Here is an 11849-nt window from a genome sequence, read left to right as displayed (position 1 = left end):
TATAGTTACATTTAGTCTTGTAAACAAAGAATGTAGTTTCAGTTAGTTTCCGTTTTTTAAAAAGCATTCCTGGTTTTAATTTCGTGAGCGAAATAGTTTTTTGAATTTTAGTTTTATTTTTTTTCGTTTTAATTAATTCACTAGAATAACCGTATTAACTTTTTACTGCTGAAAATGGTTCAGTGAGTCAAGTATCCATTTAACTCATTCACTCCCAGACATTTTCACTGAAGCAACTGGATTTTGATTGATTTTGCAAGTCCCACCGAATATTGTGTTCTATTGCTATAAAAACACTGAACCTACTAAAAGAAAGATTAGTGTCTCTTCTTTCATTAGAAAAAAAGTATATTTCTATCTGTTTCTGTTTTGCAGAAATTAGCATTAGAATATAGCTAAGTTTCATGATTATTCAAATATCTGTTTAAAACTGGGGAAAACAGCTTGTTGCAACAAGGCCCTGGTTGATCTCTTATACTCTACTGCCACCTGCTGGCCGTTTTTGTAATAACTACCATTTTTCAACCGTTCTCTTCAGTTCAGAGGCTGCATCAAAGCCTTCTGTCCACTCTAGCATAAAAACAAAACAAAACTGATGAACATATAAATATGTCTTTGGGACACTGGTCATATTAAAAAGTATTTATACGTTTGTGGGAGCAAATGAGTTAATTCTGTGATCCTAAATATAACTTCTATTTTTTCTTCAGGGGGCAAAAAAGTAAAAGCAAGTCTTATGGCTTCACCTGAAGGTCTTACATATTTTTTTCCTTATACAGTGATACCTCGGCTGACGAACGCTTTAGCTCACGAACTTTTCGCCTCACGAACATTAAATTCGCGAGAATTTAGTCTCCGCTGACGAACTACTTTTCGGCGGACGAACCAAACCACGCGGTCGAACAGCACCACGGTGGCGGCCACGAGAAGCTGACGCACGCTCACGGCGTCCCAGTTCGTCACCCCCTTTCTTTTAGTGCAGACGCGGTTTGTGTTTGATAGACATTTTGAGTGTACTTTTGCTATTATGGGACCGAAAAAGACCCCACCACAGGCTAGTGTTAAGCCTAATGCTTACCAGCGAGGGACGGCGATTCGGCGGCGCGTTTGCATTGTAGTCAATGGAGTTCGCGCCACTAAAAAAAAGCGAAAGTGCCATCACGTACCTCAAAAAAGGAGAAAATCGTGCCACGGCTGTTTAGTCCCAGGAAAGAGGTGAAAGTAGTTGGCGGTGCTCACTTTTTGTTGACTCGCGAAAGTTCTCCACTTCCTTGTTCACCAAGGGACACACCTCCTCCGCTCCGGTGAGCACGAAAGTGCGAATGAGCGACAACCGTTCCATAAACACTCTACGCGGTGAAACGCTTGCGAATGAAGTAAGTCTACCATTGCTACTATCCTTAAGAACTACCATCACAAAGTAAAATAAAACGACTTTATTATACAGTACAATTTATTTCTTTAATTACAATACAATAGCACATTTATTATACATAAAATAAGGTAGATTTTTGTGTAGTTTTAAGGCTTATTTAGTAGAAAATTATGTTTTATAGGGACCTGGGAACGGATTATTCTCATTTTAATGGTTTCTTATGGGAAATAAATGTTCGGAAGAAGAACTTTTCGGCTTACACACACTCTCTGGGAACCAATTAAGTTCGTGAGCCGAGGTATCACTGTATTTTATATAGGGCTACTGATTATCTTAATAATGGACTAATATGTCAATTCTGCTGATTCATCAATTAGGTTTAAAATATATATATTTTTTCATATTGACAGTGTAGACAATGCACTAACATTTTATTTTTATGATTCAGTTAATGATAAGGGTTTATAACTTACACTAATATGTGCATTTAAGAAAAGTGCATGTTGTGTTTATTTTTCTTTCATTTGCTTTATTTTCTATTTTAATGATATATTACGTACATAACCATGATATAAATTATAGGCGGTAGGACTAGATCAGTTCTTCTTCTTCCTACTCCCTTTGAACATGTAACGTCTGACTTTACTCATAACTTTTATTTTCTTCCTTTCACTTTCATTTTATATCTTGCATTGCATTGATATGTTCAATAAGCAAAACCAAAATGGGCAAACATGTCGATCATTGTTTTCCAAAGTGAAAGCAGATGTTTTTAAATGTCTTTCAACACAGTGATTTCAGAGAAGATATTTACTTACTCCATAACTAACTAGTTATAATATGCGTATATGTCAAGATGAGATATGACACTGACTGCTGCCTCGGCCCGGCCGTGACCTTGACGGCGAGGCAGCAGCAATCAGTGTCTCCGTTAATCCGACTCTATTCTCAACGATGGGGGTTCAATTAGCCAATTAAACTCGTCTTCTTCCGCCTCTTGACTGTCTCGGTGAACCAACCCGTGTTATCGCCGCAGAGGCTTATCTGCACAGACTGGACGGAGAGCTATGTTAAGGAATGACGATACTCGCCGTTATATAAGCCAAGGCAGGAATAATCAAGTTGAAGGAAGCGCGAGCGTTATTTTGTGCCATCGCGTTAAGACTTCATTTTCTGGCTTTCTCTTTCATGATCGGCGAAACACTATTTGGATAGCTGGCAGCGTGCTTTATGGAAATGAGTTGTTTGGTCACCTTCTTTTTTGGAGATGAACTCCAGTTCATGATGAAACTCACAGAAACGTTCATTTTGCATTTCTGCCTCACAAATGAGTCACATCCATTATCGTTTTGGAATTTTTCATTTGAGTTGGTTATGATTTCGTTTTGAATTTTTTTTTTCAATCTAGCCAGTTTTCAGGGTGGTTCTGTTAGTTTTTATCAGTTTTAGTTATTTAATAAATTCTTAGTTTTTTATTTATTTATTTATTTTTAATTTTTATGTGTATTACTTGTGCGCAATAGTTAAAAACCACCATGGGAGTGATGTCATCTGAAGGTGTTTTTCGATTGGCTGCTGCTAGATGAAGTCACTTATGCGTGACACACTTTCAAACATTCGTATTCGGTTAATATCAAAATAAATCTACCGTACTTAAAATCACATTTAAAGTGATCCTTAAAGGCTCATGCATTCAATTAATTACCAAAGACTAAAATGAAGGACATTTTTGCTGTAATTATTAGGGATGTAACGATAATGGCAATATCGCGATATTGCGATATTAAAACTGCCACAAATATATCGTCGTGGTCATGTCACGATATTAAAAGCAGCACATCATTTAAAGTCTGATTGATTTCCATTTGTGCAGTTCTAGAACCCTCTGGTGGCTAGTTTTTTTAGTGCAGTTTAATTTTCATAAGGCATGTTTTGGCCCTTCTATGTTTAAAATCCACGCTAATGGTCAGATGACGGGGAACGTAATATATGCTTGTGAAGAGAGTCAATATGTGGAGGAACTCAATATGTGCGTGCATTAACAAGGAAGTGCCTCAATATTAACTGTTATTAGAGATTGTAGGTGGTTTATGCATTACTTTTGTAAAAAATGGGGCTGTCAAAGTTAAAGCGTTAAGAGATTAATTAATCACAGAAAAATATCGAATTAATCACGTATTAACGCAGATTAATCACACTATTTTTTTTTGACCGCACTTGAGCCTTGAACGTAACCGATGATGGTTACGTTGAAGGCTGTGCAGGTCAGTGATGAGGTCAATGCACGGCATTTCCTACGCCTGTTGTTCCAAAATGAGCGGGGTGACTCCAGTCGGTGGTAAATTTCGTTTTAAAAAACACCCCGACGGGACTTTAGATAAAACAAAAGTAATTTGCGTTTAATTAATTAATAATTGCTGAATTGCACCCAATTGATATGATGCTGTTATGTTATGAGCAATACACGCATGCATGCAATTGCGTACATGCATTTAATAAATTTTTGCAAATGACATTCAGATAATAAAATGCATTAATGTCAAACTATTACGGTATTTTGTATTTATTTTATATTACGCAAATTTAAATTTAAATGTAAATTTAGCTGATTAATCGTGCTTAATCAAAATTAAAAAGTGTGATAAATTAAAAATTTTAATCGTTTGACAGCACAAGTAAAAAACAATATTATGTGTTTTTTTAGTATGAGCCATTTTTTTTTTACAATATTGTCACCTTTTTCGTATCGCCAAACTCCCAATTTATCACTATCATTATTGTATTGTGACCTTCGTATCGTGATATCGTATCGTGATGTTTGGATATTGTTACATCCCTAGTATTTATAGTTAGTTTGAGTTAGTTTTGTAAACATAAAATGTCATTTCAGTTCATTTTTGTTTTTTAAAATGCATTTCTGTTATTTTATTTCGTTAAATTTGTTTTTTAATTTTAGTTTTTTTCTTATTAGATTTAGTTAACTAAAATAACCTTGGTCACATCGAATGTCTCCCTCACACGATTTCTCACGATTGGCCAAAAATTAAGTCAGTGTTTGCTCGAGTAGATTAGAACAGCGTGCCATTAAATGTATTCTCATTTTAAGAGGGGTAGATCCGACCCGGTCGGGCGACTTTTAATCGGTGCAGACATCAAGCGGAAGGCACGTGAAGCCGTTTGGCCGCTGCGTCTCATTGATAATGGCCGCGTCCGTTGTGATTTCAGCCTCCTCAACTGATGCCTGAAATAACAGATATGTGACATTCCTGAGTTGAGACACGAGATCGGCATGCGCCTTGCAGTCGGGCCTTACTTTTGTATGTCCAAATGTGGAAATGAAGGAGGAGGAGGAAGTTGATTCATTTGAGAGAACAAAATGATTTCACTCACAGTAATTAACAGGCAACATTCCTTACATACTATAGCACGAATGTGGCAGCGGGAGCGACCTGAAAGTCCAAATTTACCACTTTCAAGGAAAAAAAAAAAAAAGTATTTTCATTGCATTTGATGGGCTGCTGCATGCACATCTTATTTAATCATTTTGTGTCTTAGTTCCTGCATTCTAAAATGGCCAATTCATTTAAAATCCATTTATTTCTGACCCCATCCTTCTTAATTCCACAAAAAACAACATATTTGGGCATTTTAATGTAGGGGAGGGAGCAGACGGGTACCTCACGATACGATATGCGATACAAGGCTCATGATAACGATTATCTCACGATATGACGATACCGTAATCCACGATAATCTACGATTAAACTACTCAAGACATAAACTGATGTTTTTTCGATGAGAAAACAGTTTCTTTTTGTACCATCAGTGAAACACAATATTAAAACTGGTGTCTTCTTCACAGAGAGTAATTTGTTTGTGTAACATTGTAAAAGTAAATGAATAAAATTACTTAAAGGGATACTTGACTTATTTAGCCATTTTTGGCAGTCAAACATTAATATTTTGCCTATAATAAATTAGATATTTTCATTATTTTTCATGTACAATTAGTACCTTTAAAAACACATACAAGATCAAACCTAGAAAACAGGTGAGCTGTGATTGGTTACCTGAGACCTTGTGATGTCATTTTCAGTCGACAGCAAGTTGCAATATGTGTTTTTAAAGCTACTAATTGTATGTGAAAAATAATGAAAGTATCATATTAATTACAGAAAAAATATTAACTTTTTATTGCTATAATGAGCTAAATAAGTGAAGTATCCCTTTAAATATTACATCCACATTATTTCTCTGAAATTGTGTGCAAAAAGTAGAAACATAAAATGTGTTTTCAAATGTTCAAATTGAAGATATAATCCACATTTTTCATAGAAACATGCAAAAGTGAGTCAGTTGCTGGACAGATAAATGTCTTCCACAAGTCAAAGTAAGCTGATGAGTCTTCTTCGCCTGAAGACTTGCGTCCCTTTCCCCGCCACTCTTATGACGGGCTCCCCCTAGTGGCCCCCCAATTAATTACTCAATAAGTCTTGAACAATGGAGCCGCTGTATATTAACTACAAATATCGCCATACTTGCGTAGGCATATCGATAATCTATTGGGAGACATAGTATTACGATTTATCGCAATATCAATATATCGTCACACTCCTATTATTATACTCTAGTGAGTGGAGTTTGGGCAAGACCAAAGGACCAGTGTGGTGCCTTAAAAGCATGATTGGATGAGTTGAATATAGAGCAGTGGTTCTTAACCCGGGTTTGATGGAACCCCAGCGGTTCATTGAGTTGCTCTCAGGTGTTGGGCAGAGGTGAAGACACACACACTTGATTCAAATGATTTGTGATGATGCACCCTGCTTGGCCATCTATTGGCTGCAGTTGATCACGGTACATTGATTTGCCTATCTGTGCTGCGAGGAATTTGGTGCGCTCAGTAGTCGACTTGAGGCTTTTGTGATGATACATCGTGTGATTTCTTTGTTATCGACATCATACTATGTCGAGGGGAGGAAAAAGTGGACGTACGAATATGTGCAATATGAATTCACGTATGGTGTTCCACAGGGTTCAACTGTGGGGCCTCTGCTGTTTTCTGCTGCTTGCTGCTTTAGTGGTAGAAGGCGCATGCTCCACTTTTCATTTTTAATTTATGTGCGCGTCTCACAAATGATCCTTTTACATTGAGCCAAGTAAACGGAAACATCCGCTCTAAAACGGCGCGCTTCTATAAAACCAATTTTTCAATGAGGTCACGTCAGGCTGCAGCATTGTGTTATCTGAGGTCGGACGGCGACAAGGCGGTGACTCAAGAGGAAACACCTTTCATCCGACTGACGAGCCATCAGAGACGCAGGATGAGGAGAGGCTTGAAAAAGATAGCACCGCCGGGAGGGGCGCGCGCCAAAGGGGGAGTGTCCAGCTGGCCTTGACTCACTCACTCGCTCGCTCACTCAACCGAAGTGAGTGGCCCACATGCCGGCCGGGCTCAAGTAGAGCAGACTTATGAGCTCTTCTTCTTTGCGGCTCTGCGCACATTACAGGATGGCTAATGGGAGTCGTTTGAGAGGAGAAAAAAAAGTGTAATTGGATGTCTCCTGCTCGTGAGGAGTTTGGGGTCGTTTGTCTTGTGCTTTAGTGGAGGATGCATTTTTTTTTTCCACTTCTCTGCAGAGCTGGCAAAAGGTAGTTGTACAAGTGCAAATGCTTGTGTAATAGAAGTAGAACTTAAGTAAAAGTAAAAAGACAGACTGAAATGTACTTAACTCATTTGCTCCCAAAAACGTATAAATACGTTTTTTTAATGTTTTAAGTGTCCCAAAGACGTATTTATACGTTTTTTTGTGTTTTTTTTTTGTTTTTTTTAAATGCTAAAACACACAGTAGGCTTTGATGCAGCCTCTCAACTACAAAGAACGGTTGAAGAAATAGTAGTTATTAGGGCTGCACGATATTGGAAAAACATGCGATATGCGATATACTTCCTGAACATAGCGATATCGATATTATTGCGATATTTAACATTTACCTAAAGAAATTACATTTGTATTACCTATTGAAAGAAAAACATTTTTCATGGGGCAAAATAAGCAACCTTATTGTAATCTTAGTTAATGAATTGTAATTATGTCTTGATAATTTTCAACTATTGAATGGCGATTCACATTTTAGTTAGCATCTGACTGGTCAAATTCATATAAAAAGCATAAAATTCCATATAAAACTTATTGCGTGCCTTTGCGATATGCATATTGCAAGGGCCAATATCGCGATATCGATATTTTTTCGATATATTGTGCAGCCCTAGTAGTTATTATGCAAACGGCAGCAGAGTTAAGAAGATCAACCATGTTGAAAAAAAGCTCTTTTACTCACATTTCGAAGTAGATTTGTGAATAATGACGAAACTTAGCTATATTCTAATCTGGAAAGGGAAACAGATAGAAAAATACTTTTTATTTCCTGATGAAAGAAGAGACTTTGATCTTTCTTTTGGTAGGTTCCATGTTTTTTTTTATAGCAATATAACACAATATTCCGTGGGTCTTGCAAAATCACTCCAAATCCAGTAAAACAGACAGTAGTGAAGGGGATTGGGGTTGCTTCAGTGAAAATGGCTGCGAGTCGATGAGTTAAAGGGATACTCAATGAACCATTTTCAGCAGTAAAAATGTTAATATTTTGTTTAGAATTAATGTGGTAACTTCTTTATCTTTCATGTACGATTAATACCTTTAAAAAGTATTTTTTGTACTTGCTGTTGACTGATGATGACATCACCTGTGCTGAGGAAGTAGGTAACGACCAATCATGGCTCAGTTTGCTGACCAACCCCACAAAACAGGTGAGCCATGATTGGTCGTTACCTACTTCCTCACTACAGGTGATGTCATCATCAGTCGACAGCAAGTAGAAAAATTACTTTTTAAAGGTATTAACTAATTTGCTCCCAAGAACGTATAATTATGTTCTATTTTTAATGTCGGTCGACAACAAGAGAAAATAAATAGTTTTTGAAGGTATTAATTGTACATGAAAAATCATGAAGTAATCAAATTCATTCTGGACAAAATATGAACTTTTCACTGCTGAAAATTGTTCATTGAGTCAAGTATCCCTTTCAGTACAAAAGTCAACATGTTTTTTTTTTTTTTTTTTTTTTTTTTTTTTTTTTTTTTTTTTTTTTTTTTTTATGCCAACAAATGTTTAATTGTACCTTCTGGTGATTTCATTGTTCAGCCTGCCATCTATGCATAGATGAACATATGTACATTATTATTATTTTTTTTTAAATGAAGTGAACTTGGGTTCATTTCAAGCCTGATAATCTGTCTTGGCAGCACGGTGGTTGGTAATCACTGTTTTAGATTGTACTTTTAATTCAAACAACTGCATTGCAGCGGCATCATATATTTCTGACAGCTCCGACAGGGTGACTTGACTGCTTCACTGACTTGAGTGTGCAAATCGTCTAAATGTACGATAAAAGACATCTGAGAAGAGAACGCATACATGCTGTGGATGGCCGTGACCCATGACGAGCCTTCATACACCCCCGCCCACATGTGACGAATGGCGTCTCAGGCGAGCCAAATGTAACCGCTGTGTACCGTCAGGCGCGCATTTGGCTGCCGTGCCCGGCGAGGAAAGCCCGCAAATGACTACGTTGTCGTACGGCACGAGACAGCGAGACACCAGGCCTAACCGTCGGCATGGGAAGATGACAACATGGAAATAACTTGAAGAATTCCTTACATTTGGACGGCTTGCCTAAATGAAGGCTTTTTACGCTCACGGACGACCTCAAACGTTTTTGTGAATCCTTCCAAACAAAAAAAAAAAAAAAACTGTGCTTAAATACTCTTGGGAAAAATAAAAAAAAATATATACTTAGTGATTCATTTGAATTGCATTACACATAACTAAATAAAATTGTACTGAAATGTTAACTGTTTTTCAAGTTTAAGTGCAAATTGTACTTAACTCATTCACTCCCAGCCATTTTCACAGAAGTTTTGCAAGGCCCACAGAATATTTTGTTCTCTTTCTATAAAAACATGGAACCTACCAAAAGAAAGATTAAAGTCTCTTGTATCTGTTTCCGTTTTGTAGCAATTAGCATTAGAATATAGCTAAGTTTCATCATATTCACAAATCTATTCAGAATTGTATTTGTATTTCAACATGGCCCTGGTTGATCTCTTATACTCTGCTGCCATCTGCTAGCCATTTGTGTAATAACTAGCATTTCTTCAACCATTCTTTGCAGTTGAGAGGCTCCATCAAAGCCTTCTGTATGCTTGTGCATAAAAAAGAAACATAAAAAAAAAACATTATGTCTTTGGGACACTTAAAACATTTAAAATAGAATGTATTTATACGTTTTTGTGAGCAAATGAGTTAAAAATTTTAAACATTATCATGCCCTTGTGGCGAATTGCCACTTCAATATCCGCTGTTGCAGCCGTACATAAATTCCTGCCGGCCCGCAGATCCACTTTGAAATCAGCAAATATATCCATGTCATAACCTCAATCTGACAAGATTTGGGTTTCTGTCCACATGTTTCAAAATTTTTATGCGAATTTGTTGAAAATGTGCAAAAAAACGAATCTGAAAATTTGATAGTATATTGAGAGGAGACTGCACCATGTGATGATGTCATATGAGAGCATCTCTCTGCCACAAGACACTCAGCTGACTGGCAACAAAAGATTGATTGCTTCTTTTTTTCATTCCAGAAATATTAAAATTTCTTATTCTTTGCATTTTCTTTTTATCAATATGCTGAAAAAACCACCCACTTCCACATAAAACATTTTTTTTCTTTTTTTTCTTTTTTTTTAAGAATTTCTAGCATTTCCATTCAAGTTTATTTTCGTGATTCTTGAAAATTTGAATAAATATAGCAGGCCGTTACATTATACTATAAACGACTGCCAATACAGGTATTTAACTTCCATTTATTTTAGGTTTCAAAATAAGAGCACTAACAGGAAGTACAGTGTTGGCTCCCTTAATCTTGCTGTTATAACAGCATTTGATAATCTGTGTCATGACTAGGGTCATGCAAGGGTTATTACTGTGGTGACTCGCATCATGTAAGGGTTATGTTTACTGTCATGACTAGGGTCATGCAAGGGTTATGTTTGGGTCATGACCGTGAGGTCAAGTGTCTGTTTTGAACTGATGTAACCAGCATCTAGTTTCAACTGGTAAGACGCTATGTGATGCCAGAAGCTATGTGATGTCAGGAATCTTTAATCTCTTTATCTGGTCAACAGCCAATCAGATAATTCCATGTCAGTCCTGTCTAGTCATGTCTAGCCACAACCAATCAGATTGAGTTGCTGTCTTTATAAGCCTGTCTGAGAAATGTGTGTTTTTGTCGGATTATTACCTCTGTTCCTCTGTGCACCTCGACAGCCCAAGTTAGCTTAGCGTCTCGTGATTCTTGATACATTCTCGTTGTTTCTCGTCTAGACAAGTTTGTTCTACGCCTCTCGATGTTATGCGAATAAAGAGTTAAAATCTTATTTGTGTCTAAGTTTTTTGGGGATCTAACTGCAGAACATAACAATCTGCCTTTTTAAATGTAAAATGTTTCATCCAATGTTGCGTGTACTTGTCTATTGGTTCCTATTTGTCCTTTTGCTCGTTAGTTATCAATTGTAAATTACATTATCGATCAAATGCATCTGAGCCATGAAACTCCGGGGCTGAAAATGAGTCTCATTCCGGGCCTCCTCATACTAAATATTGAATGTAAACTGTGTAAATATAAAAACAAAAATCACCACAAATAGTAAAATGTCTTCAAGCTAGGATTAAACACAATATCACGTTTCTCAACTAGGAAGTCAATTTGTTTCAGTAAACCGTAAAGTACATTTACTCATATTCCCTCTTTTATAAATTTCCACCCCAAGAGCGTTCCAATCAATTCAAGTGAACCTCATCTGGACAAAGCAGTAAACGGGATTAGTGGTTTTTCCCCGAGTAGAAAAAGACAAATGTTGAGAAGTTTCCCTGAAACTTGAGCGGCCGCAGGGAAGGTGTGTGGGCAGACCAAAAAAAAAAAAAAAAAAAGAGCTTATTTTGGAAAGTTTGTCAGTGGCGAAGCGCCGGTGAGTCATCGGCAGGTTAGAGGTGAAGGACGGTAACGGGGTCTGGGGGATGCTGATGATGTCATGCTGAGTGGGGTTCGCCCCTGCCAATGCGGTTAAATTTAGAACAATAGCCGAAAGAACAGAGATAAAGATGAATGATGACGAGTGAATCACTTGCAGTGTTTTTTTTTTTTTAAACCATTTCAGGGGATTTTGCATGGTTTTTTTTTTTTTTTTTTTTTTTTTATGCAGTGGGAAGCATGAAGATGTCATGGAATAAAATGAAACAATGGATGGTTGTTTGCAAGCGTGGGTTTTACTGTCTATAGTCGAGCGTAAGATTTTGCACAAACAGCAGCTGGCGCTTAATCATTGCGTATTTTTCTTCTACGATCGGAGAC

General features: G+C 37.0%; 1 protein-coding gene across 3 annotated transcripts in view; it reads left to right on the top strand.

Annotated features, from left to right (window-relative positions):
• syn3 (synapsin III) overlaps nt 1-11849 on the top strand; it is a 138693-nt gene that overhangs the window by 70995 nt on the left and 55849 nt on the right. The gene's annotated exons all lie outside the window — the stretch shown is intronic.

Source organism: Festucalex cinctus, chromosome 16 (genome assembly GCF_051991245.1).
Source record: "Festucalex cinctus isolate MCC-2025b chromosome 16, RoL_Fcin_1.0, whole genome shotgun sequence".
NCBI lineage: Eukaryota > Metazoa > Chordata > Actinopteri > Syngnathiformes > Syngnathidae > Festucalex > Festucalex cinctus.
Note: the sequence above shows the minus strand (reverse complement) of the source record. Positions and strands in the feature narration are given on the sequence as shown.